General features: G+C 33.2%; 1 long non-coding RNA gene across 1 annotated transcript; it reads left to right on the plus strand.

The window, feature by feature from the left end:
* Positions 1 to 2,655: 2,655 nt before the first annotated feature.
* On the plus strand, positions 2,656 to 8,926 carry LOC145802926 (uncharacterized). Its single transcript, XR_014344705.1, has 5 exons — positions 2,656 to 2,955; positions 5,419 to 6,824; positions 7,074 to 7,114; positions 7,739 to 7,812; positions 8,301 to 8,926. It is a non-coding gene; the product is annotated as an uncharacterized LOC145802926 (long non-coding RNA).
* Positions 8,927 to 27,949: the final 19,023 nt, after the last annotated feature.

The following is a 27,949-nucleotide window of genomic DNA, read 5'->3' on the forward strand; positions in this document are numbered from 1 at the left end:
TTTTAATTGTATTAAAAAGTACGTATGACTGATGTGTATAATTTGATTTTTTTAATTTTTTTTATATGACTATTTTAACTATAATAATAAAAATAAGAAAAACCACTAACAAAGCCTGAATTTGAGTTGGGCACTCGGTTCATAAATTCAATTTTAGATTTTCTTTGTCTAAAAGTCCAGGCACTCAAATACTTTATCTATAAAGATATGATGATACAAAATGTCCAAACTACTCTCCAAAACTGGATCTCTCTCTCTCTCTCTCTAAACTACCTACTTATCTCCTCTCTCTCCTCAACTAGGATTGCAAACGAGCTGAGCCAAGCCGAGCTTTTAAATGTTCAAGCTCACTTATTAAGAATTAGTCGAGTTCGAGCTCAAGCCGAGCTTCAAAAATCGAGCTCGAGCTCAAGCTCAAGCTCGGCTCGTCAAATATTTGTTGAACTCGAACTCGCTCGATTACATAAACGACTCGAGTTTAAGCTCGAGCTTAAAAAAATTAAATTAAAATTAATTTACTTATTAAGATTTAAAAAAAACAAGATTATGAGTAAAATATATAATAATACTTATATTAATAATAAATTTCATCAATCAAATATGTAAATTTACACAAACACCAAATATAAATAAAAAATAAAATAGATTATTGAAAATTTATTTAATATATTATTAAAAATAAATATTTATTTATCTATTTTTATGTTCACGAGCCTTACCGAGCTGAGCTTAGGGCTACTCGAGCTCGGCCCGATTAATAAACGAGCCTAAAAATCGAGCTGGAGTTCAAACGAGCTTTAAACAAGCTGAGCTCGCGCTGTTCATGAACAGCTCAGTTCATTTGTAGCTCTATCCTCAACCCACCCATCTCTCTCTCTCTTCTTCATTACTATCCTCACCCCTTCTTCATCATCATTGCATCCATCTTCGCTAGTGCCATTGCCACCGCCTCTACTTCTTCCTTCAGCTCTGTTGTCGCCGAAGAAGTCCATCTACGAAGTTAATATACCCTCCCAAATCGACTACCCTCTCAAATCAACGAATTTACTGCCATCATCACCAGATCAGACCTCCATGCACGGTTTTGCCGACAATTCAATCACGCCCAGGTTCGCCTTTACTACCTTGCATTGCTGCCATTCTTCGTCGCTAGCGCGTGCGTGTGTTATTAGATCTCATTTGGACTTCTTCGGATCAAAATCGTCCAAATCGTGACGATCACCGATAGAGAGGATCAAATCCATCCAGATCATGATACACTACTACAAAAGTAGTTAAAGATCACACTTTGAGAAAAAAAAAGATCTCACTTTTATTGGAAGTGTGATAAAAAAAATTAGATTGATATTTTTATCACACTTAATTTGATTGAGTGTGATAATATTTATTTTTTATGTCACTTTTCAATTAAGTGTGATTATATATATATTTTTTAATCACACCTTCTAATTAAAGTTTGATTATATATACACTACTACTTTTTAATCACACTTTTTAAATAAGTGTGATTATAAATATATTTTTTAATCACACATTCTAATTAAAGTGTGATTATATATATTTTTTTTAATCACACTTTAATTAGAAAGTGTGATTATATATACACTACTACTTTTTAATCACACTTTTTAAATAAGTGTGATTATAAATATATTTTTTAATTACACATTCTAATTAAAGTGTGATTATATATATATTTTTTTAATCACACTTTAATTAGAAAGTGTGATTATATATACACTACTACTTTTTAATCACACTTTTTAAATAAGTGTGATTATATATACATTACTACTTTTTAATCACACTTTTTAATTGAGTGTGATTATATATATATATATATATATTTTAATCACACATTCTAATTAAAGTGTGATTATATATACATTACTACTTTTTAATCACACTATTTAAATGAGTGTGATTATATATATATTTTTATCTAATTAAAGTGTGATTACATATACATTACTACTTTTTAATCACACTCCCTAAATAGGTGTGATTGTATAAAATATTCCAATTTGATTTTTATATAAAATATACAATTCCCAAATTTGCGCCTCTGTTCTACACCCATGAATGACAGAGAACGACTCTTTCCATCCCCAACAAGGTTGAATTTCACAAACACACAGGTCTCTTCTCCTCACCACAACAAAATTGGGTTTTCACAGATTTACATTAACGACATACAGTAAATGCAAGCCGTACTATAAAAAGAGTTAAAGATCACACTTTGACAAATGAAAATATCTCACTTTTATTGAAAATGTGATAAAAAAAATTAGATTGATATTTTAATCACACTTGATTTGATTAAGTGTGATAATATTTATTTTTTATATCACTTTTTAATTAAGTGTGATTATATATATACTTTTTAATCACACCTTCTAATCAACATGTGATTGAAGATCCATAGGAAGAATTAAAAATATCTCACTTTTATTAAAAGTGTAACTAAAAAAATTAAAATAATTTTTTAATCACACTTAATTTAATGAGTGAGATAATATTTTTTTTATCACATATTTTAAATAAGTGTGATTATATATATTTATACAAAATCTAAATCCTAGCCTAACCTAATCACCCTAACCTTATATATATTATACAAGGTCTAAACCCTAACCTAACACTCCCTCTTACTCTATCTCTCACTCTCCTCACTCCTTATCTCTTTCGCCTCCTACATCGTAGCCTCTGGTGGCGCCATCGGCAACCACCACTGCCGCCGCCTTCACGATGGCGCCGCCTCCACCTCCTCACTCACCGCCCTCTCTCTCTTCTCCTATTCTCTTCACCTATCTTCACCAGTCGTCTACTTCGTCTTCTCCACTCTTGTCGTCAGTTCAAGCTTTGTCGGTTCGTCTCCATTGCCGTCGGGTAACAAGCATCGCCGTCGGCGCACAAGAGCACCACCGTCGCAACACCGTCGATCCCTTACCCCAAGTATCTCTCTCTCTCTCTCGCCCCCTCTCTCTCTCTCTCTCTCTCTGTCTCCCTCTCTGTATGTCTCGCTGACTGGGGATTTTAAGGTACACAAACTCAAATCGAGCATTCCCTCTCATTCCCCTTATCGAACTCCCTTATCATTTGTTTATGTCATGAAGCTTGGTGCCGATTGGGGCTTGTTGAACCTTGTTGATTATTATAATCTGTTTTTGCTAGTGTATATGATATTATATATATATATATATATATTGGTGTGCAACTAGGTCAATTTAGATTTATCTGGGTTCGATTTGCTTTGTACCTATGAATTATCTCTTTCCTTTCCTCTGCACTTTGAAATTAGCTTCCTTCATGAATGAGCTTTCTGTAGCTAATGGTCTTGATGATAACCTCTGGTTTTCTTGGTTTAATTTGATCTTCTGAACAACAATTAGGAAAAAAATATGAATTGACACTGAAACCTATTAGCAGTGGTATGACTTGCTAGTATAGAATTGTAAAACTAGAGTGCATAAAACAAGGCTTATTCATTATTCTTCATCAATTTTCAATGTCATAGGTTTCTCAGGCGCACATGCCTCCAATGTCATAGGTTTTTTAGTTAGAAGAGAGTTAGTTTTGACCTGTAAGAAGGACAAATTGAATAAACATGTTTTCTGCCACAAACCCAAATTTATATCCAATCAGTGATGACTTATGAAACATAGACATGAACTTGGGACATGAAACAACTAGGCAAGGACACACAGGCTGGGTGGATCCTAAAATCTACACTACATGGCAACAAGTTGGGGTGTGTATGTGTGTGCATGCTATAACAGCAGCCAAGTGTCTAAAATTATTAAAATTACTTTGAAACCATGAGGCAAGACTGCTTGTGGAGTATGCTAACTACTTGATGACACAAAATGGGTCAAATCAAACAATGGGGGTCAGACAGACTAAAATAGTAATCTGTCAATACAGTAAAAAGATTTTTTATTAACTTACCTTGTCCCAGTTCTCTTCAATTTCAATACCTCCACATTTTGAAAAGCTAATGGTACAAGTATTTAACACATCAAATGGAAGACCATTTATAATGTCGACTCTTACTTAGCTGTATAGTATGTTGGGAAAAAAAATGGAATAATGTGAAACTGTGACAGACAACAGAAACTTTGGAACATAATTTAGTGCTGGGATTGCCAATTAAAAGAGCACCATGTAAGCCAAGTAGTTGTTTAGTTTAAAATCTAACATCTGACTTGTCAGTAGAGTGGACATTTTCTATATTTAGTTGAACAATTTCCATAGTTTTTAAAAATTTCTCTGTTTCATTAAGTTCTAGATAATAAAAGATCTAACCTTTAAATCTTACTTTATTCTCTAGTCCAACCTTTGCCAAGCAACCAAACAACCCTTTCCTTTATATTCATATTTTTCAATTATGTTTTTCACCTTTTCCTTTATATTAATTAGATTACTATAGATGCCAACTATAACTTGAACACCCCTTCCAAAGAGGGTAGAAAAAAATACATTGTGAAACTTTTTGATTTTAAAAAATATTATTGATGCTTAGGTTTGATGTGTAACCTTCTGTATTATTTTAAGTTCCCTTTCCAAATACATGCTGAAAAGAAATTGTTTTTTTTAAATGGTTTTCTTGAATCTCCAAATTATAATTCTTTCTACTTATCAAGCTTATTTTTTCTTTTGACCTATCCAACATCCTTTCTACTTACAATGATACTTACACTGTTATTACCATTTATGGGGAACATTTGCAATAATTAATAGAAACTATCATTCTCAAATTTATGGCTAGAGCGTTCAATTATTAATAGTATATATTTTCACTTACATGAAAATATGCAAAAATATTAATATTTGGGAATGTCTTTATATAAAATCCAATTCAACAACATTTTCAGAATTGGTCATACTAGTTCATTACTTAAATATGTAAAACATACTTACACGACAATGTCGATTGATTTAGTTATCTTCACTCCTTAGAATGTATGTAATATTATTTTGAAAATTATATATGGAACTTTTTCTATCAAGTTATTGTCAAAATTCATTCAATGGTACAAACTACTTGGGCTTTAGTCATTTAAATAGGCTTTGTCTCTCTAAAACATTTCTCAACAACAAATAATGAGATATAGAATGAGTGCTGATACTTTAATCATTTAAATATGACACATTTTTCATAGTTAAAAGTGGTTGTAACAATAATACTAAAATCAAAACTTCACTCTTTTAAAATGCTTCTTCTTCTTCTTCTTCTTCTTCGTCTTTTTTTTTTTTTTTTTTTTTTGGTGTAGTTTGGAATTATACGTGTTACCAATGGAATCCTATATGAAAATATCAAATACATGTATCTAGAAGGAGAGTGTATCAAAAAGTTGTACATTTTATGAAGAATATACAATCATTTCAAGCTTAACTAATGATAGTGATTCAATGCAGAGATTGACTTCTTGAAGTTCAAGCGTTGCAGCAGCAACAGTGACAATATTTGTTCCAACAAAAACAAACAGTGGACACTAAGAAAGCAATTTCTCTTCTCATCCAAAATATGGAAAAGGTAAAGTTGGTGATGTGAATCATGACTTTACATTTTTAATCAAATCAATTATGTTTTAATTACCCACAAATTTTTTTTTTCCAATTAACATATGATTGTATTTTTTGTTGCACACGGCTTTCCTTACGTATACATCTAAAACTCAGTTCTTTCCCTATATAAGACTTTTAAAAAGTTGAATACTCAGTTGATTTAAACCTTACTACATGCTATATGAACATTTCAGAATAGAGGAGAAAAGGAAGGGCCCCAAAGGCTTATATATTTACATTATCCAGACATTTTTCTTAATCTATACTCACCAAATCTGAAATCCAGTCCCAAGGTATATGCATAACATTTAGTCTGTGCTACCCTTATGGTGATCGTTTACATTTCTTTAACTCTTTGCGACGTCAGATTGAACCTTAGGATTGTGATTGGCTTATGATCATTCGCTCCATTGGATCTGTATACTTATATGAATACATATTGGTTTGATTTTCATGTTACTTGATCTTATATGAATACATATTCACTCCATTGGAGTACTTTTGAAGTTGGGCCTTTTCTTTTATTTTTTTGTACTTCACTTCCACTAATTTTTTTTCTTCTCCTTTTCATCATCAAATAGACAAAAGGTTGAATCCTTTCTACTCGTGGAAGGTAATATTTTGAGTTATGTTTTGATTATTATTATTATTTTAATCACTCTGTTTTTATTCTTGTATTTGTCTACCTAAGACATGCACTTAATGACTTCACCCATTGCTTTTGATTAGATCTGATACTTGATTTTACAAGTTTTTGGGATTTCTTCAGTTGTTTTATGCACGCAATGGATTAGGTCGATGTTGTTCCTTATAGTTACCATTATTTTGAGTTGCTACTAATCCTTTCATCTAGGATACTGGTGTGGCGTCTACTACTTTGGATAGTTTACCTGGTGGCATCATTCAGGCCAGGTTAGATTTGGAGTTAAAACCTCTATGGTCAAAAAGTAGTTCAAAGTCAAAGGTTAGGTTTTGATCTTGGTATACTTCGGAATCAATACACAAACTTCCTTAGAATCATGTATTTTGTCTTCAAGTCACAAACTTTAATTCACAGCGAGGGTTATTATTTTTTAAATATATAAACAGTAACATTTTAAAGTGGTGTTAGTTATGTAGAAGATCACTACTTCATACTTGTTGCCATCGTGCATCTTTTCTTTACTTTTCAGGTTAATGTTTCAAGCTTTCATATCTTCCTGGCAATTCCAGTTGGTATTAAACAAAAAAGTAATGTTGATGACATTGTTCAAAAGGTATAATTGTATAACTGTTTATTAATGGTTGGTGTTTAAAATCTGTATCAGTTGTTAACTTAAGACATGTCATTTTGTTGACATTATTTGCCTAATTTTAGTGAATTCAGTTTCTTTGAGAGAATTTTACAATTATGTTAGTCCATCATGATGGGAATGTGGATGGGTGGCGGGAATTGCTTAGTCATATGATTTTGTCTATCATATATGCTCGGGCCCTAACATAGTTTTTCTATTTTACCTTTTCAGCGCTACCAATATCATCTCTCTTCCCATTCCTTTATTTCATGGTGAGTATATATTTTACCTTTTCAGCGCTAGTTTTTCAGCTATATTTCTAGCAAGTCTGTTACTCTAATTTTTTTGGATATCTTTTGTTTCAATAATCTTTAATTTCTATGTGGTTTGTTACTCAATAATATTGACAGCAGGTTTGTCCAATTTAATTACTTTATTGATGTTTATATTATTAATTCTTATAGTTTGTGCTTGAAACATTGTCTTTGAAGCATTGTGTTTGCTTAATAGGCTCACATTAGGTAGCTTGACGACTTCCTTAGGACCTTTCATATCCAAACATTGTGGTAAATGTTTGATTTTGTATTCTTACTAAAGCAATGATTGATCATTGTTATTCTGTGATTATTTCTTTGGTTGGTTGTCTAACTTGACTATACATGAGCATTTCATGATAAGGATCAGTAGAGCATTTGAAAACCGAATGATGTTAATAAATTGATTAAATTAAGAGCTTGAATTGTCCACATGGTTCAATAAAAGTGATGTGATCTAGTTAGTGCCTGTTGAAATGTAAACATTAGTTTTAGATTGAGGAAAGTGCTACACCTAAATATTTGGTTTTGTAGGCACAAGCTTTTGACTGATGCAATGTATGTCTTCATTATTTTTTAAAGGTTTGTCTTTGAAGGAATTGATGAAGGATCCCTGAATGGAGCTCTAGACCGTGCATTTTCTCACTATCGAGAGAGTAAGTACAACGGAGTTTTCATACCTTGCATTTCCCATCTTGTGTTTATTAAAATTTCAAGAAATTCCATAGTTTTGTTACACTATGATTTACATCCTTGCCGCTAAATTCAAACAGTTGGAGATGTTTCTTTCTTCTCTAAATCTTACTCAGTAATTACCACCAAATTCAAACAATTTTTCATATCCAATAACTATTACAATAATTTTGTACCTTCATCAAACTATAAATGGCTAATCAGTTTACTCAGTCGTCAAACTATTCAAAAATTCAAAACACCACTCATACCACTTGTCCTATATATAAAGTATACAAGTTGTTTAGTGTGAATTATTTGTCACACTCTTTGCATTTTTCCAAAATGCCCACAATAATTGATAAGTTTGAAAATTGCGATGTGAGAAAATTAAACTGATTCAATATTTTAAAATTAAACTGATTCAAGCTATGTCTCTTAACTGTTATCTCCATTTTTTTGTTTGCCCCAGGTATGCATTAGATGATATTGGTTCTGGATCTCATGTGCATCTCAGTTTGTGTCAGAGTTGAACCCATATGAATAGGTAGTTTGGTACTAACAGAGAAGTATGCATTTTTACCAGTTCTGTTAAAATATCTTGTCTACATAGAATTATTTTTTAAGCATGCAGTTATATTTGGAAATTTGATGGGTGAACTATTGATCTTGAGGAAAACCTTTCACGGTGATGTTTCCATCGATGGGTGTACCAATTTGTAATTATTCAGGCTATGTGGTTTCTGCTTTTAAGACCAATAAGGTTTATTGATCCTTATTTGTTTTATAGTTTTTAGTGAGTTATATGTTGATATCATATGATTTTGATTGTCCATATAATACTCCATTTTATCATTTATGTGATCCTTTCTGCATTGTTGCATATTGTCTTCTTTTGTGGTGCTGTTTTACTGATATTTGTGTGGAGAATCAAAATAATTATGTCATTTTTGGTGGCTGTGGGGAAAGGATTGGGGGCAGTTTAACAACTGGATAAATTATATTATTTTTGGTGTGATCTAAATGTAAGTTTATAAATTAATTAGTAAGTTTATTCATATGCTTCTGGCGGTTTTTAAATTAATTTGTTTTTTTATTTTTCAGGTCAGAAATTTCTTGGAGAGATGCAAAATATGGTCAAAGAATTCAAGAATTTACTTTTTTCAAGTTTTTATTTTTTATTTTTTAATGTATGTAATCACAGTTAATTTTTTTTTAATTAATTTCTTTGTATATACTTTTAAACATTTAACTTTCATTTATGAAATATATGATATTATTTCATTCAATATATGGTTGTGATTCGAAATATAGTAAATAGTGTGTATTACATTATTCAAATGCGCGTGCAAAAATAATATTGATTATTCTTTAAATATGTCAATTTTTTTTTTATCACAGGTTTTATTAGTTATTAATCACATTTAAAAGGTGTGATCTAAATGTTTTTAATCACACTTAAAAGGTGTGATCTAAAGTCTTTAATCACACTTAAAAGGTGTGAACTAAGGTTTTTAATCACACTTAAAAGGTGTGATCTAAATGTTTTTAAGCACACTTAAAAAATATGATCTAAATGTTTTTAATCACACTTAAAAGGTGTGATCTAAAGTCTTTAATCACACTTAAAAGGTGTGAACTAAGGTTTTTAATCACACTTAAAAGGTGTGATCTAAATGTTTTTAACCACACTTAAAAAATGTGATCTAAATGTTTTTAATCACACTTAAAAGGTGTGATCTAAAGTCTTTAATCACACTTAAAAGGTGTGATCTAAAGTCTTTAATCACACTTAAAAGGTGTGATCTAAATATTTTTAATCACACTTAAAAGATGTGATGAAAGCATTTTTTAATGACACTTAAAAAGTGTGATTAAAAATGACCATTTTTAATCACACTCCTAAAGACCACACTTTAATAAAACTTAAAAGGTGTGATTAAAAAACATACATCACATCAAAAAAGTGTGATCTTTATCTATATTTGTAGTAGTGATATATTCAAGGTAAAACCCTAGATCTAAGTTGATATAAGGTTTTGGTGATAATATCCTCAAACAAGGATGTAATTAGGTATGTATATATGTATGTATGTATGTATGCATGTGTGTGCGGTGAAATCAACAAAACTTGTTAGACATACATATATATATATGTATGTATCCATGTATATATATTCAGGGTTTTTTTTAAACAAAAAAACACATAGCATTTTCATTCTCTCTTTCTCTCTCTTATTATTATTATTTTGTAGTTGTTGGTTGTTGATGGTTGATTATCATTGTTGATGAATAAACAGATCTATAATGGATAAGAATTCCTAACAGATTTGTTTAAGAGTAGAATTGTTTCAAATCTTTAAACCTATATGTTGAAAAATTATTCAAGAGTGGACTTGTTTAACAGATTATAAAAATGAATTCTAATTTTAACAAATAGGTTAACCTATTTGTTTAAACCTATTTGTTAACGGATTTGTTTAAACCTATTTGTTAAAAATTGTAACGGATTTGTTTATGTATTATTTTTAGAGTTAGATTTAAAAATCAAAAAATATAGATAATAATACATTTATTTTTTTCAATTCAAAAAATATATTCAAGTTGAAAACTCTTTTTCAACAGAATATATTCAACAGAATATTTAAACTCTTTTTCAATTAAAAACACAAACAGAATATCTAAACAAATTGAAAATACAAAGTCTTACAAATTACTAGGGGTGCTCGTGGTTTAGTGGTTCAGTTGCGGCCAAAAGAACCTCAAATCCGTCATCCGTCCAAAACTAGGCAGATTGAAAAAATCAATCCACACTGGTCATCACGCATCCTTCCAAAATGTGGTGGATCGATTCGGTTCGATCGGTTTAGACGGATTAGTATATCTGTGAACCCAATTTACACTCCTCAAATCAAGTGAACTGAAAAGAAATCATCAATCTCAATCTTCATTACTTCAGATTGGGTTTAGTTGAAGGATTTAACCAGAAAAATAAAAAGGGAAAACGAAATATAATCTTACTTTTTCTTTGATTATAATAAAAAATACAGAGAAAAAGAAAGTGAGGTAGAAATGTAATCCCACTTTTTATATTTTGGGTTCACTTATGCTGTGTTTGGTTGAGAGATTTAGGAACAGATTTGGAAAGAAAAAGGAAAAAGGTGTATGAAACTGTGGACTTGCCTTTTTCCGCGCCCCACCTTTCGGAAAGGGTTAAAAAGAAGGCCTCACAGTTGGGACTCCCGCAGTTCTGAATCTAGTCTCACAAGTGCAATGTGAAACTGATAAACACCAAAAAGTCTAAATCCGTCAAATCTTTTTGGAAAATCAATTTTAAATCAAATAATGCCAAAATTGAACTGCTTTGCCAGATACAAAGTTGCCACCTAAATATTTTGTTTTTGAAAAAATTTGGGAAACCCTGACTCGTGCCAAAGGCCACGCGTCCGTCATCACCAAAGTTGCCTCAGCGTAGGAACTTGGGTACGAAGGGGGAAGGTCATGAATTGAGCACCCCCGCTCGCCCGATCAAAGATCGGCCTTTGCTAACCATGATATGAAATTTTATAAACATTATGTGTTCTTGTTCCGATTATTACACTAACATTACTATGTAACACACACAAAGCAAGTATAGACTAGTTGCAAGACTTGAAACAATTCGACTCATGTTTTGTTTTCGAAAATGGTTTGAATTTGTCACCCTCAAGTGGGCTTAAAAGATGCGGATTTGCCACCTCAAGTGGACTTAAAACATGATTTTCCACAACAAAGTGGGCTTAAAACATACATTTATTGAATCGTTCCAATTCAAACAACAAGCCTTCATCCACAGGCATTCATGCAATTTAGCATTTAAGCACATAGCCACGTGGCAAGCATGCGAATCATGGCAATATGACAATCACACTCATGTAAGTATGCTAAAGCGTAAAAGCTTACTGAGTATTCCAAGCCAAGAAAAAATATAAGTTAAAAAACAATGCATGATCCTAACTATGTTAAGTATCTAATGCAACACATGTAATAATACGACTAAATAGACTTGGCTACCTAATCATGATATTTGCAACACTTTGATAGCATGCTTTGAAACACGTATTCAAAGAAGTATTGAAATGACGATACAATTTGAATGATGCGCCGAGCCTCGATGCATGCAAAACAAATGAATGGATGTAAACATGCGAGCATAAGGTATTCTAATTGAAAATGTCCCTAATCTGACCATCAAAAGCGATTACATAAAAGGGAGAAAGACGTGGGGTTGGAAAATATACACACATGCCCGCACACTTATTACAACATTACGCTCTCGCGAAGAAGGGTCCGAATGAATAAGCTAACTATTACAAAACTCGAAACTAATTAACTATTCTAGTTAACTAATAATTACAAACCGAATTAAGCTAATTAATTACAAAACGAAATAATTAACTAAATAATTACAACACTTGTATGAATGAATTAGGTACAACTAACTAATTAAGCAAAGCAAGTAAATGGCCTCGAGGGGCAAGAGATGCATGCCTGCTCGGCTTCTCCACCCGAAAATGCCACCACCTTGCCATTGCAGCCTCTGTTTGCACATTTGGATACTAAAAACTGTGCCAACTTACTTCTAGAAAACCTTTGCTCCACCTCAGGAGCACACTGAACAACTTTCTTCATTGATGGCCGGTCGGCTACCTATGGTGGCCATTGGCCACCATTGGTGGTCGATTGGCCACTGCTGGTGGCTGGTCGGCCAGCCCTATCCAGAACTTCCCTTTTGCTGCAACAGAGAGCAAACAGAGGCAAAGCAGTGTATTCTCAAGGAGTGTTTGTACTGTTACACTCCTTATCATCACACAAGCTCAAAGGAGTGTAACCCTTGGCCCTTATCCCTGACCTTTTTACTTTTTGAGTAAAATAAAAAAATAAAAAATAAAGTTAATATGTTTAAGAATAATTTTTTAATTGTATGAAAAAGTATGTATGCCTGATATGTATAATTTGATTTTTTAATTTTTTTATTTATATATGACTATTTTAACTATAATAATAAAAATAAGAAAAAATAAGAAAAACCAAATTCCCTAACAAAGTCTGAATTTGGGTTGGGCACTCGGTTCATAAATTCAATTTTAGATTTTCTTTGTCTAAAAGTCCAGGCGCTCAAATACTTTATCCATAAGGATAGGATGTTACAAAATGTCCAAACTACCCTCCAAAACTGTATCTCTTCAAAATCTCTCTCTCTCTCTCTCTCTCTAAACTACCTACTTATCTCTTCTCTCTCCTCAACTGGGATTGCAAACGAGTTGAGCCAAGCCAAGCTTTTGAATGTTCAAGCTCACTTATTAAGAATTAGTCGAGTTCGAGCTCGAGCCGAGCTTTAGTCGAGCTTCAAAAATCAAGCTCGAGCTCGGCTCGTCAAATATTTGTTGAACTCGAGCTCGCTCGATTACATAAACGACCCGAGTTCGAGCTCGAGCTTAAAAAAATTAAATTTAAATTAATTTACTTATTAAGATTTAAAAAATACAAAATTACAAGTAAAATATATAATAATACTTATATTAATAATAAATTTCATCAATCAAATATGTAAATTTACACAAACACCAAACATAAATAAAAAATAAAATAGATTATTGAAAATTTATTTAATATATAATTAAAAATAAATATTTATTTATTTATTTTTATGTTCACGAGCCTTATCGAGCTGAGCTTAGGGCTACTCGAGCTCTGCCCGATTAATAAACGAGCCTAAAAATCGAGCTGGAGTTCAAACAAGCTTTAAACAAGCTAAGCTCGCGCTGTTCATGAACAGCTCAGTTCATTTGCAGCTCTATCCTCAACCCATCCATCTCTCTCTCTCTCTTCTCCATTACTATCCTTATCCCTTCTTCATCATCGTCACATCCATCTTCGCTAGCGCCATTGCCACCGCCTCTACTTCTTCTTTCAACTCTGTTGTCGCCGGAGAAGTCCATCTACGAAGTTGATATACCCTCTCAAATCGACTACCCTTTCAAATCAACGAATTTACTGCCATCATCACCAGATCAGACCTTCATGCACGGTTTTGCCGACAATTCAGTCACGTCCAGGTTCGCCTCTACTGCCTTGCATCGCTGCCATTCTTCGTCGCTAGCACGTGCGTGTGTTACTAGACCTCATTTGGACTTCTTCAGATCAAAGTTGTCCAAATCGTGACGATCACCGATAGAGAGGATCAAATCCATCCAGATCATGATATATTCAAGGTAAAACCCTAGATCTAAGTTGATATAAGGTTTTGGTGATAATATCCTCAATCAAGTATGTAATTAGGCATTTATATATGTATGTATGTATGCATGTGTGTGTGGTGAAATAAACAGAATTTGTTAGACATACATATATATATATATATATGTATCCATGTATATATATTTAGGGTTTTTTTAAAAAAAAAAAAAACATATAGCTTTTTGGTTGTCTCTTTCTCTCTCTTATTATTATTACTATTTTGTAGTTGTTGGTTGTTGGTTGTTGATGGTTGATTATTGTTGGTGATGAAGAAACAGATCTATAATGGACAAGAATTCCTAACAGATTTGTTTAAGAGCAAAATTGTTTCAAATCTTTAAACCTATATGTTGAAAAATTATTTAAGAGTGGACTTGTTTAACAGATAAGAAAAATGAATTCTAATTTTAACAAATAGGTTAACGGATTTGTTTAAACCTATTTGTTAAAAATTGTAATGGATAAGAATAGACTCTTAGGTAGGAAAAATGAATTCTTATTTTAACAGATCTGTTCAACAGATAGGGAAAATATTTTATTGTTTTAACAGATAAGAAAATTTGAACAAATAATAGAAAAAAATAAAAATTTGAAACCCCCCCCCCCCAAAAAAAAAATGAACATATTGGAAAATATTTGAACAAATAGTTAAAGGAAAATTAAATAGATACTTAAAAAATTGAACAAATAATAAAATTTGGACAGATATTTGAATAGATAAGGGAAAAAATTATACAGATAGATATAAATTTGAACAGATAATCAAAATAATTTGAACAGATAAAAAAATAATTCAAACATATAGATATAAATTTGAACCGATGTATAAATTTGAATAGATCATCAAAAAAAGTCAACAAATAAATTAAATGATAAAATTAGAAACAAAATATCATTCAAAATAAACAAAAACATTTCTTATCAAACTATTTCACAAAAGGGTAAATCCCTCTAACAACAAAAAATATCCACTTGGACTTAATGCCTCATACAATTCCTAGAGTGGACTTTTTAATAATTTTCTCTTTGGAATTTTGTTTTTTAACAGAATTTTCTCATTTGAATTTGCATGGTAGTTAAATTTCAAACTTTAATTTTTAAAAAATATTAACGTGATACAATTTAGCTTATTTGGCATCTCTTTAATAAGTGCATTTATTTTTTTAGATCATATCATTATTTTATTTTTTTTACATATTTTTTCATAAAAAATTAAAAAATACACTTATTATGATTGTCACAAACAACTCCTTAGAAGTGGAAAAGTAAACACTTCAAAGTTTAAATCGGAGACAATTGTGAAAACTGACGTTGCCAACAAAAAAAAAAAAAAAAGATTCAACAAAATTGTCACCGACACCTTAGTTTAATGAATAATTTTATATAGAAAAAATTATTATTATTATTATTTTTAATACTTTAATACTTGGCCTTGGTTTGAACTATGAAAGTCTCAGAGTTGAAAGTCTTTACAGTTGATAATTTGAATTATTAATGGCTGTTGTCAGGCCAACTATTAATCTTCTTCTAGTAAGAACACACTAGATTCCTATTTAAAAATATTTACAAATTCGCTTTTGATATGATTAGTTAATAATTAAAAATATATATATAAAAAAATATTATCTTAAATATCTTAATTAATTATTATATTATTAGATCTAATTTTTAGACTTATATAATAATACCCTTCTCTCTTATATACATGAATAATTTTAGATATACACCTTTATCTATCTCGAATTTATTCCAAATAAAATTGTGTGGTTGTAATTAATCTGTGTAATGTGAAATTCATATGTAGAATGAATCTAAATTACAAAATGATAATTCTAAATACGTTCAAGATAGATAAGGATGAATTTATAGTATTACTCTATATACATTTCTTCATTTGTTTTATAGTCTTTTTTAATATTGATTTTCTGTTTAAATTGACATAATTAATATGTAATAATTATGTCATCTTTAATGGTTGTTAGGCCAACTACTAATGCTATACTTTTCAGGAAAATTATCATGTCTTCTAGTAAGAAAGGAAAAATCTCTCTGATATGCATTTTCGTTATTTGTTTTCATATTAAATAAATTGTTATGTCTGAAATTGACATTAACGGGTTATAATTATTTAATGGTCAAATCAGATGTACACAAATTCAAACTCTAAATTCAAACCTACTTCGACAAACAGCAATTATAAACACGTCCATAGACGTCAGTTCTATTTTTACACATTTTTTAATCATATATGCTCATTTATAAATAAAAAAAATTAAATTAGTTTAATAATTATAAACACGCTCTTTTATCACATTAAAAAAAAAATATGATAAGTATAATTTTAAAAAAAATAATAATAATTTTTTAAAATAATTATGATAAAATTATGTGATTATAATTATTAGATAAAAAATTATTCACTCTATTTAGTTTCAGTTTTCATAATTCATTTTTCAGAATTTTTTTTTTCCATACTTTTGTGTTTTCACTGAATTTTTTTAATATTTAAGTAATTTTTTTAATTTTTAGACACACCTAACATAAATATACTTAAAAAGTATAATAATTGTGAAAAAAAAAGGTTTTAAAAAATTCATTAAATACCAAAAATATAAAAATTCAGTATATTTTTCATATTTTGTGTATTTATTAATTTTTTAAAAATATTTTATTATTTAAATACATCTAAGTAAAGTGCATCTAAAAAAGTAAAAAAAATTTCTTAAAATTTTAAAAATATTCACTAAAAATAAAATAAAAAAACACGAAAAATAAAAACTCAAGTTTTAAAAAATTAAATTTAAAAAACTTAAACCAAATATACTGATTATTTTTTTTACATAATCATCAAAATAGGATTAATGAAAAGCCAGTTTACACTCATTGAATCCAAATATATTCTATCAAAAGACGTGCAAAATTTTGGACATATGGCTTCGTTGGGAAGTGAGTTGGTTTTTTGGCTTTTTGACTTTTTTTAGTTATTTTAGCCTGAGCTAAAATGCTTAGTTTGAGAAGAGTTTTTTGGCTTTTTGACTTTTTTGACTTTTTTTGTGAGAGAAGAGTGTAATGATTATGGATTGGATGTGATGTTTTGTTTGTTGTGACTAAAATAGTCCATTTTGTCTTTTGTAGCTAAAATAGCTAAAAAGCCCATAAACCAACTTGCCAAACAGATTATAGACCAAAGTTTTGGTCCAGTTTGGCCAGCCAATACATGAATATATGGATAAATTACTAATGTGTCCTGATAGTTTGAGTTAATTCCTATTAAGTTTTATTGAAAATAAGTCTTAATAAAATCGTCGTTAAAAATAATTTTTTATGATGATTTTTTACATATGATTAAAAATTGATAATTGGTAACTTTTTTGTCACAATTTTTATAAATCATAACTAAAATTTATAATTAGTTATGTTTTTGTGTGACAAAATTTTCAAATTCTAGCTAAAAATTAAAAATTAGTGATCTTTTGTGACTTTTTTTTAAATGTCACTAAAATTTATAATTAGTGATATTTTTTGTGATAAAATTTTTAAACTATTACTAAAAATTAATAATTAGTAACACTTTTTCATAATATTTAATAAAAAAATCATTAATTATTATAAAATCTATTAAATAAAAAAATCTACTTATTAAAACTTATGTGTAAAGCTGCCTAACTATATTCATTCCGTAGGCGTTATGGCCGGCAAGTCCACAAACGGCTATAAGAAAGAAAAACCAATAGTAAAAAATAAATATACTCATTCCGTAGCCATTATAGCACCTTATATATTGAGCGATGGATAGGAAGGTAAGAAAATTTTTTAAAAAATAACTAAATTGATTGAATCGATTATATTTGGTTACTTTTTTCATATGAATCGGTCTGTTCGAGATTTTGACATATTATACACTGATTTTTAACGAAATCAACCATAGATGTTAACATATGAAATACCTAACTGATTCGTGACTAGATCAAGATTTAATTATGCCAATTCCCAACCAATTAAAACTCACAATCTAAGTCATCAAGCACACACGAAAGTGATTTAGATTATTAGTTCAGAAACAAAAAATAAACACAAAGAATTTTTACGTGGAAAAAATTACTATTGGAACACCTTCAATTGCGATAAAAAAACCCACGGGCAAAACGCTACAAATCAATCCACTAATGAAGATAGAAAGATTTCAATTATACCAAATAAATTATCAAAACGCTGTCAATTGGTCTTCCACAATCTATAAATCTTTCACCACAACCTTCGTCTCGGAATTGATCAGATTGATGTTGAATCTACAACATCCATTGTCGAATCAACGACTGCACACAATATCAAACTCCTTCGATTACTCTGCACTTGAATCTTCGGATTCCACTGAAGAAGAACACTCTTAAAGAAGAAGAACTAAACTCCTTGATGTGTGCTTATCAAAACATGAGTTCAATACTCAATCAAACATCAAGGAAAAACCAGCAAAACAGCCCAAAAAGAAAACCTTAAAACCTTTAACGAAGATCTAAAAAACGTACCCTAGATTTGGAGCAACTTGCAATTTTATAGCTGCTGAAATTGCGAAGTCCGCTCGAACGTAGGAATGGATGCTCGAGCGAGGACACTAAAACGCGTGTTCCAAACCAGGGTTCACGCTAGAGCGTAAAATCACACCACGCAGTATTTTTTCAGACAAGCCAAAGTACTGCAATGGTGGAAACTCCACTCGAGCGCCACGTTCCCCGCTCAAGCGGGAAGACTAAAAATAGAAAAAAAATTACAACTCAATGAAATCCAAGTTTGTTCATGGAATTGACAATAAGTAGGGTCTTAACAATTTCCCTCTTTGTCAATTCCTGAACAAAACTTTTCTAACAATTTTTCCTATCGAACAAGCCCACTAAACACACTAACTAAACACAATTAAAAGCCTCAACTTTAACACACACACACACACACAAAAAAGAAGGCAAAACCACTGCAAAATCACAAGAGTCGAATTCGAAAATGAAACATTTAAGAAGATTTTGAACAATCCACCTGTGGAAACAACCATGCAAACCAAAACTGTGGAACTAGATAAGACAAATAGATCAAAATAAGCACAATAGACAAATATATATCTAACATAACCTATTTCAAACAAATCCCAATTTCCATGCATCAAAACTTATCTATGCCCAAAACCCAAAACAACCCTCAAATCCCAAAAAAACTACAAAGCCAAAAATATCTATCTCCAAAAATAACTGCTCCCCCTGTTTTTTCGGGAGGAAAACACAAGTTGAAAAGAAACAAAAAACAAGAGAAAAAATTGTGCAAAGAATATACTAGCAAAGAAAACAAGCATCACGGAGATGGTGGCTGTGGAGGTGGCTGCATTTGAAGGAGAGACAAGATCTGGGAAAGATGAAAGGAGGACTGAGCAACTAATTCCTTAATGCACCTAAAAGAGGCCTCCAACGCAGTGAGCCAGGCATCAACGGTAGTCTCAAGATCAGTAAGCCGGGCCTCAAAGATATCCATCCGGCCCTCCAAACGATCAAAATGTGAAACCATGGACTACTCGAACTGACACAGTTGGCCTCTAATAGAACAAGCCAGAGGAAGCTGCTCCGCCTCACCGGCAGCCTCATCTGCAGCAGCAGCGTCATACTTAGCCTCCTCGGCCAAAAGAGCATCCTCTGTACCTGCACTAAAACTACCCACTCCAGAAGGGACCCCCTTGACATGAGACTAATTCTGAGAGACAGTCTTTTTGGTGAATGAGCGGGTAAGAAAAGCAAAGTCATCCTCATCAAAAGAAAGAACCTCAAATTCGGTGAGCAAACGATTAATAAGACAACCATAGGGAAGACCTAAGTTGTTGCGTTCAAAGGCAGCTACCATTTTTTGAATAATGAGGGTGGCAAGGTCGATAAAACAGTGGTGAGCAATGCAAAAAAATACAAAACCTTACTCTTGATTGATTTCAAAGTTGTGAGTGGTGACTGTGATGTTGGCACAAACAATGAAGTTAAGTAAACAGAACTGGGAAAGAAACTCATTTTGTTTAATCAAAGAGCCCTAGATCCACAAACGAGACATACCACACAAAGCAGTGCCCACTTCCGTGAAATCACAGGTGGGTCAAACAGGGAAAGGATAGTAACAAGGAAAGACTTGACCAATACCCAATAGCTCATGAATAAGGTCAGGTGTAATAGTGATAGACTTAGACCTGACCTAGGTCTTGAAAGTAGGGCCAACATCGTCAATCCCCTCAATATTACAATAAAATTCCCGCACCCAATCAAGACTTTGACGACCGGAGAAGGAAAGAACCAAATCTCCCCCCAAAGGATCAAACAAATGGTGAATATGGATGGACTCAAAGGTGTTTGGCTGTACATTACGCTATAAATGAACTGTCCTATAGGGGTAAGACTCTCTAAACAACTTGGCTTTTTCTACCGAGGGAAACCGGTCGGTATTATAAGAGGGGCGAGTGGCAGTTGACTTCGTACGTTTAGAGGTGGACATGACTAAACCCAGGATACCCAAAAGAGACAACCACAAACCCCCCAACCCAAGACAAGAACCAAAACCAAAAACACAAACAAATCATTAGGAGCAGAGGTCAAATAGATAAAAATCAAATAGCCAAGATCAGTAACCAAAGCATTAGTGACAAAAAACAAATGACCAACATCCAGGAGACATAATCCATGTGTAGCAAAACCGAGCAAAAGCACAACCAATGAGTAACATTTAGTAACAAAATCCAAATAGGCATTATGAAAAGCACAAAAGAACAACAGACAGTGATAATATCAACACCAGAGCCCAATAACCCAGATCCCATTAGAGCACCAAACTAAACAACACAGAGAAAGATAGACTATAATCACATTGCATAAAAAAATGCCCAAACCATTCCCATAAGAAACTCAACAGGTACAACCTACTATGAAAAGTGTGTGACTAAGTGAAGAACAACAACTAACCATACAGGCGAAGATACGTCATCAAATACCTCAATCAGTCAAGAGAAAAAAGAACAATACCAAATAAAAAAAAAAACAGATAAAAAAAAACAAAGAGGAAGAAAGAGACAAACCTGAGATGGAAGAAGAGCACACAAATGCAAGGAAAGTCACGCACGCAAGGCAATCCAAGTCACAAGAGAAAAGAACGATACCACAGTAGAAACCCTAGGAGAAATGAAGAGATTTGGGGAAAAAATGGACTTAAGAGTCGAGGGTTGGGTTTTTAAAGCGAACCAGTCCGCTTGAACGAGGGCTTGAATGCTCGAGCGTGAGCTTGAACACGCGTGGCTACGATCGAGCAAAGAATCATGCGCTCGAGTGCCAAAAGCACCCACTCAGAAGTTTGTTATTTCTATAAAAATGCTGGAAGAAGGAAATCTACACTCAAGCGTGAGAGTTTCCCCTCGAGCGGGGAAGAAAAACAACAATGACCAAAAACCACCTTTATGGAGCAATTAAAACCAACTTGTACTGGGAAGTGCCACCTGAAACAAACAGAAGTGAGCATAATAGCAAGAATGTGACACTAAGTAAGAATAATCCACAAACCATGAAACCCGCAAACTTGCAAAGTTGACATTATGAAGCACAAATTCATGAGCAAATCAGATAAAAATTAATCAATGATCATAAGTTACATGAGAATACACAACTCAAATGTAATCATGAGAGCTCACAAAATGAATGTGTGTGTGCGCAATCCTTGAGAGGCCACAGAGCTAGAGTTAATCCTCATAGTGATCGGATGGCTAGACCTCCGGCAAGAGTAACAGAACATTATAGAGAAAAGTCAAACCACAAAGAATCAAGGGGTATTTGTTGAGTAAACGCGAGGCTCCCCCTTAATCAATGAGTCATTTTTTTTTAATTTTTCTTTCCTACGGGCACTCACTGGTGGCATGTACGCTCAAGAGTATGGAGACCAAACCAGAGAAGCATGAAATCAGTAAGGATGGAATGGTTGGTGCCTCTAAGGTAGCATTTTCCTAATGCCCGGATGCCCGGACTTCAATGAATTGAGGAAGGAACCGTGGAAATGAAAAATGATGGTAGATGGTTAAGAGACTCAACATCACCCATGATATGCCAGTATAGGTCAATTCCTCCAATAATATAAAAGATACACTGTTAGTGGTCCATAGAGAACTTTGATCACTTGTACGGAAACTCCTGCAACAGTTTATCTCAAGAATGTGTACAAAATGAGATCATGAAGTCAATGAGCATGGGCATTCAGAACGAGCTATGAACAAAGAAGAATGAAATCTTGCAAACAGCATGAGAGGTGTTCATATGAGTCCAAATGCAGAGATGACAAGAATCAATGAAAATAAGATTATAGTATCCAAGTACACAGAAATGTAACCACTCACACCCACTCAAGTAACAAGTAACACCCTAGTGACTGAGCACTATACCCAAGGTCTTTCTAAAGAACTCAAACCTAAGAAGATCAAGGGGTTTTATAAAAATATCAACTTTTTGATGCTCAGTGGGTACATGTTCATGAACAACAAGGCCCTCTTCCACCAACTCTCAAATGAAATGATGACGAATGTTAATGTGTTTGGTGCGAGAGTGTTGGACAAGATTTTTAGAAATGTTAATGGCACTTGTGTTATCACAGAAAAGGGTAAGAGTGTTTTGGTCTATACCATAATCATGAAGCATTTGTTTCATCCATAATATTTGGGCACAACAACTCCTTGCAACAATGTATTCAGCCACAGCAGTCGAAACAGAAATGGCATTGTGCTTTTTGCTATGCCAGGAAACCAAATTATTCCCAAGGTAAAAACACCCCCCAGATGTGCTCTTACGATTATTAGCACACCCTGCCTAGTCGGCATCAGAAAAACCAGTGATTTTAACTGTAGTGTTAGTCGAGAACCAAATCCCATAACCCAACATCCCATTAACATACTTAATGATGCGTTTGACTGCAATCAGATGAGACTCTTTAAGACAGACTTGGTAACGGGCACAAACACCTACACTGAATGCAATGTCAAGACGACTGGCTGTGAGGTACAAGAGACTCCCAATCATACTCTTATAAAGGGTAGGATCAAAATCAGTACCAGAGGAATATTTGGAAAGGTGAAGCCTGGTGCTCATGAGAGTGTGTGCATGTTTGGCTGACTCAAGACCGAACTTTGACACAAGGTTTTTGGCATTCTTAGTCTGAGAAACAAACATACCTGAAGGAGACTGTTTAATTTGAAGACCTAAGAAATAAGACAACTCTCCCATCATGCTCATCTCAAACTCATGTGTCATGCAATCCGAAAGTATTTTACAAGATAATCAGCTATGGATCCAAACACACTATCATCAATATAAATCTGAGCAACAAGTATATGAGACTTAGTATGTTTCACAAATAAAGACTTGTCCACACTACCCCTTTGAAAATCATTATCAAAAAGAAAGGTAGTGAGTCTATCATACTAAGCCTGAGGGGCTTGTTTCAACCTATACAAAGCCTTGTCTAACTTGTAAACATGATTTGGACATTTAGGGTCCTCAAACCTTTTTGGTTGCTCAACATAAGCCTCTTCTTTCAAGTACCCATTTAGAAAGGCACTTTTCACATCCATTTGAAACAATTTGAAACCAAGAAAGCATGCAACACTAAGTAAAATACGAATAGATTTGAGACGTGCAACTGGGGCAAACGTTTCATTATAGTCAACACCCTCTACTTGTGTATAGCCTTGAGCAACCAACCTAACTTTATTTCTAACTACAATACCATTCTCATCAGATTTATTCTTAAAGATCCATTTGGTACCTATCACATTCATGTCTCTAGGTTTGGGAAAAATAGTCCAAACATTGTTACGTTCAAATTGACCTAATTCTTCATGCATAGCATTGACCCAACTATCAGCTAGTAAGGCCTCTTTTATATTCTTAGGTTCAATTAATGAAACATAACATATATGAGATACCTCCTCCCGAATTTGTCTTCGAGTTTTTATTCAATCCGAGACACTTCCAATCATTTGTTGAGCTGGATGATTCAGTTTCATCCTTGCTGATAGTTTGAACTCTGGACTTGTGGTGACAAAGGCATCAAAAGTGGTGTCTCTTTGTGCACTCTTTGGACTCTGACTTACCTGAGAAGTTGGTGCTATCTCACCTTCTTGTGCTTGGACCTCAGCTTCTCTTTAACTTTATAGTTTAGTATCCAGGATTGGAGACTCGCCATTTTCTTTCTCATTTATCGCTGAAGTAGGAGAACCTGTGTCATCTATAACCACATTGATCGATTCCATTAAAGATAAAGTTAGCAGGTTATAGACACGAAAAGCTCTACTAGTAGTTGAGTATCCCAGAAAAATACCTTCATCATTTCACGAGTTAAATTTGCCCAAAGGCTCTCTATCTTTAAAAATGTAACATTTACTCCCAAAAGTTTTGAAGTATTTTATATTAGGTTTCAATCCCTTCCACAATTCATATGGAGTTTGTAAAGTGACGGGCCTTAAATACATATTATAAACGGCGGTATTTAAGGCTTCAGCCCAAAACTTTAGAGGAACTTTCTTACTCAGGAGCATGACCCTAGCCATCTCTTGAACAATCCCGTTCTTCCTCTCAACAACTCTATTTTGTTGTGGAGTAATCGAAGCAGAAAATTCATGCTTAATTCCATGCGAATCACAAAAATCCGAAAACGAACTATTTTCAAATTCACGACCATAATCAGTTCTGATTCTTATGATACGCCTAATAGAAACACACTATTCATTTTGGATTTTAAGGACGAAGGCCTAGAAAGCATCAAACGTTCAGATTTTTCTCTTAAGAAATTTACCCATGAAAAACAAGTAAAATCATCAACAGTTAAAAAAATGTATCGTTTACCTCCAATGCTTTCAGTGCGAGTGGGTCCCATAACATCCATATAAACTAATTCAAGAGGACTTTTGGTTATGAAGCTATTCATCTTTGTAAGAGGGGGCACGGGTTTGCTTCCAAAGTTGACATGGTTCACACACATGGTTCATATTCTTACCCAATTTAGGTACTCCTCTCACACGCTCTTTGTTGGCTATTTTAGTTAGGTCTTTGAAATTCATGAGACTTAATCTGTGATGCCACAAATCAATATTACTTATGATGGCTGAGTGGCAACTGAGATCATTAGTGGTAACAATCTCAGATGTGCGAACCCCATGCATGACAGTTATCAGATGTGCGAACCCCATGCATGACAGTATTTCCCTTCTTATTTAAAATTTCACATTTATTTTTTGAAAATAATACTTCATGGTGGGAATCACACATTTGACTGATGCTCAAAAGATGTGCTTTAAGGCCATCAACCAGTAATGCATTTTCGAGCTTGGAAAAACGAGTCACACTTATAGAGCCCTTACCAATGACTCTAAAAGTGCTATCATCTCCAAAAGTAATAATTCCTCCTTCATATTTTTCAAAGGAGGTGAAGTAGGATTTGTCACCTGACATGTGATGGGAGCACCTACTATCAAGTTACCACATGTGTGAGTCACGTGCTTTTAGAGCAGTGTGAACAACAAAATAAGTCAAGTCATCCTTTCTCACCCATATCTTTTTGGTCTTAACAAAATTAGGATTGGCGATCTTGGTAAATGTCTTAGCATTGTGAACACCCTCATGAAACTTGGTGTTTCACCTAGACATGTAAGGTTGTCACCTAACCCAAAAAGTATTAGAATGTTTATCCTTTTGAGACACCTTACCAAACAACTCAAAGAAATAAGGACGAATGTGGCCATACCTACCACAATGGTGACAAACAAAAACAGGTTTTACCTCCCTTTTGTTGATCTTACCCTCGTTAGGTAGATGAAGAGAGAGATCACCATGTTGCACCTTTAGCTTTCCCTTTGTTTGAGTCTTCAGGTCATGTGATATAGAGGTCTGTCCCTTGTGAGTTGTCGCATTACTATAACCTAGACCACTTTTGTCACAACCCATTTGTTGAGATTTGAGGATGTCTTCTAATGTCTTGGAACCTTTGTTCCACATGACAATTGTGGCTCTAGCATCTCTGAGCTCTTCATCTTTTTTACCAACCATCTTTTCCAATGTAGCTTGTGACATCGCAATGTTTTCAATCTTTTCTTCATATGTGACATATATTTTCAGAAGTTCATTCATTTCGGTCTCACAAGATAAAAGTTTCCCACATAGGTCTTGCCTATCATTAGAGATCTTGATGACATTTTGCTTTGCTGTTGCAATTCCTCCTTTTAGCTTGACATTCTCACTTTCACATGCTTTGAGCTTGAGAATGAGTTTGTCATTGATCTTGGATAAATTCAAAGATTCATCATAAAGCTTTTCGTAAGCTTGTTGTAGATCATCACCATTAATCTCATCATTATCTTCTGATGTTTCATCATCTTCTTTTTGCTCCTCTTTCTCCTAGACTTCATCCAGTCGAGCAACAAAGGCAAGAAAGGTGATAGATAGTAGTGAAGATGACTCTCATCTTTTATGAAATTGACTCAAAATGTCCCATGCATCTTTGGCCTTTGTGCAGTAAGCAACCTATTGCTATTTTTCGTCAGAAATTACTTCACGAATGGTAGTTAGAACTCTCTGATTGCTCAAATTCTCAGTGCTTTCAACATTCTCTTCAATGGCTTGCCAACCCTCAAGGTTATAAGCTCTCAAAAACATCTTCATTCTGATCTTCCAGAACAAGTAATTATTCCCATCAAAGGTAAGAGCACGATGCAGATTCTGACCACGAGCAAATTTCACTAGCTTTGGAGGAGGTTGAGTGACAGTGGACCAGAATGCTATGTAAGTGCTATCTCCATCTTCACCAGATTCGGTTTCATCGGGTTCTTGCTCTGACTCGCTTTCATCATTCCAAGTCACTGTATAGACTTACTTTCGGTTCTTTTTCGAAGGGCATTCAAGAGCAATATGTCCAAACCCTTGACATTCGTAGCACTTGACCCCTTGCCCCTTCATAATTTTCTTTTCAGTTTTTGGAGCAAGTTTTGGGTTTTTCTTTACTCTTATCTTTTGGAATAGGGTCCTTGAAATTAGGCTTCTTTTTCTTTAAATTTTTTTGAACTGTTTAGTAAATATAGCCGTCATCCCGGACTCTAGATCAAACTCAATCTCAAGGGTTTTTGCAATATCATGAGCACTAGTGAAAGCCACACTATCTTTTTGTTTTTTCTTAGAAATCTGGTGGGCTTCATAAGTCTGTAAGTTTTTAACCAACTGATCAAGCTTGAGGGTATCAATATCCTAAGCCACCTCAATAACTGTCACTTTTGATTGGAACCTCTCAGGTAAAGACTTCAAATTTTTTCCAACAACCTTAGCTTCAGGGATTTTTTCACCGAGTGTGAAATAGGAATTCACGATGTCACTAAGTTTAGCACAAAAATCATTAAATGTCTCATCATCACACATAAAAAGAGTTTCAAAGGCGGAGGTGAAACGTTGAAGTTTTGACCTTTTAACAGAAGTTGTACCATCGTGAATAGTTTCAAGAACATCCCAAGCCTCTTTTGTTACCTCACAAGTACAAATATGACGAAACTCTTTTGGTGTGACGAAGCAAAAGAGGGAGTTGAGAGCCTTACTCTTCCAACTCGAATTTTGATAATCGAATGTGTCCCATTTATCAAGAGATTTGGGAATAACAACACTATCAATAGTGACAACAGGTTCACTCCACCCATAGATCACACAGTGCCAAAGTTTTCATCGATAGATTTTAAAAACGCTCTCATACAAGTTTTTCAATAAGAATAGTTTGTACCATCAAGTAACGGAGGTCTATGGGTTGAATTACCTTTACGAA

Source organism: Camellia sinensis, chromosome 11 (assembly GCF_055761805.1).
Source record: "Camellia sinensis isolate YWXY chromosome 11, ASM5576180v1, whole genome shotgun sequence".
NCBI classification, from domain to species: Eukaryota; Viridiplantae; Streptophyta; class Magnoliopsida; order Ericales; family Theaceae; genus Camellia; species Camellia sinensis.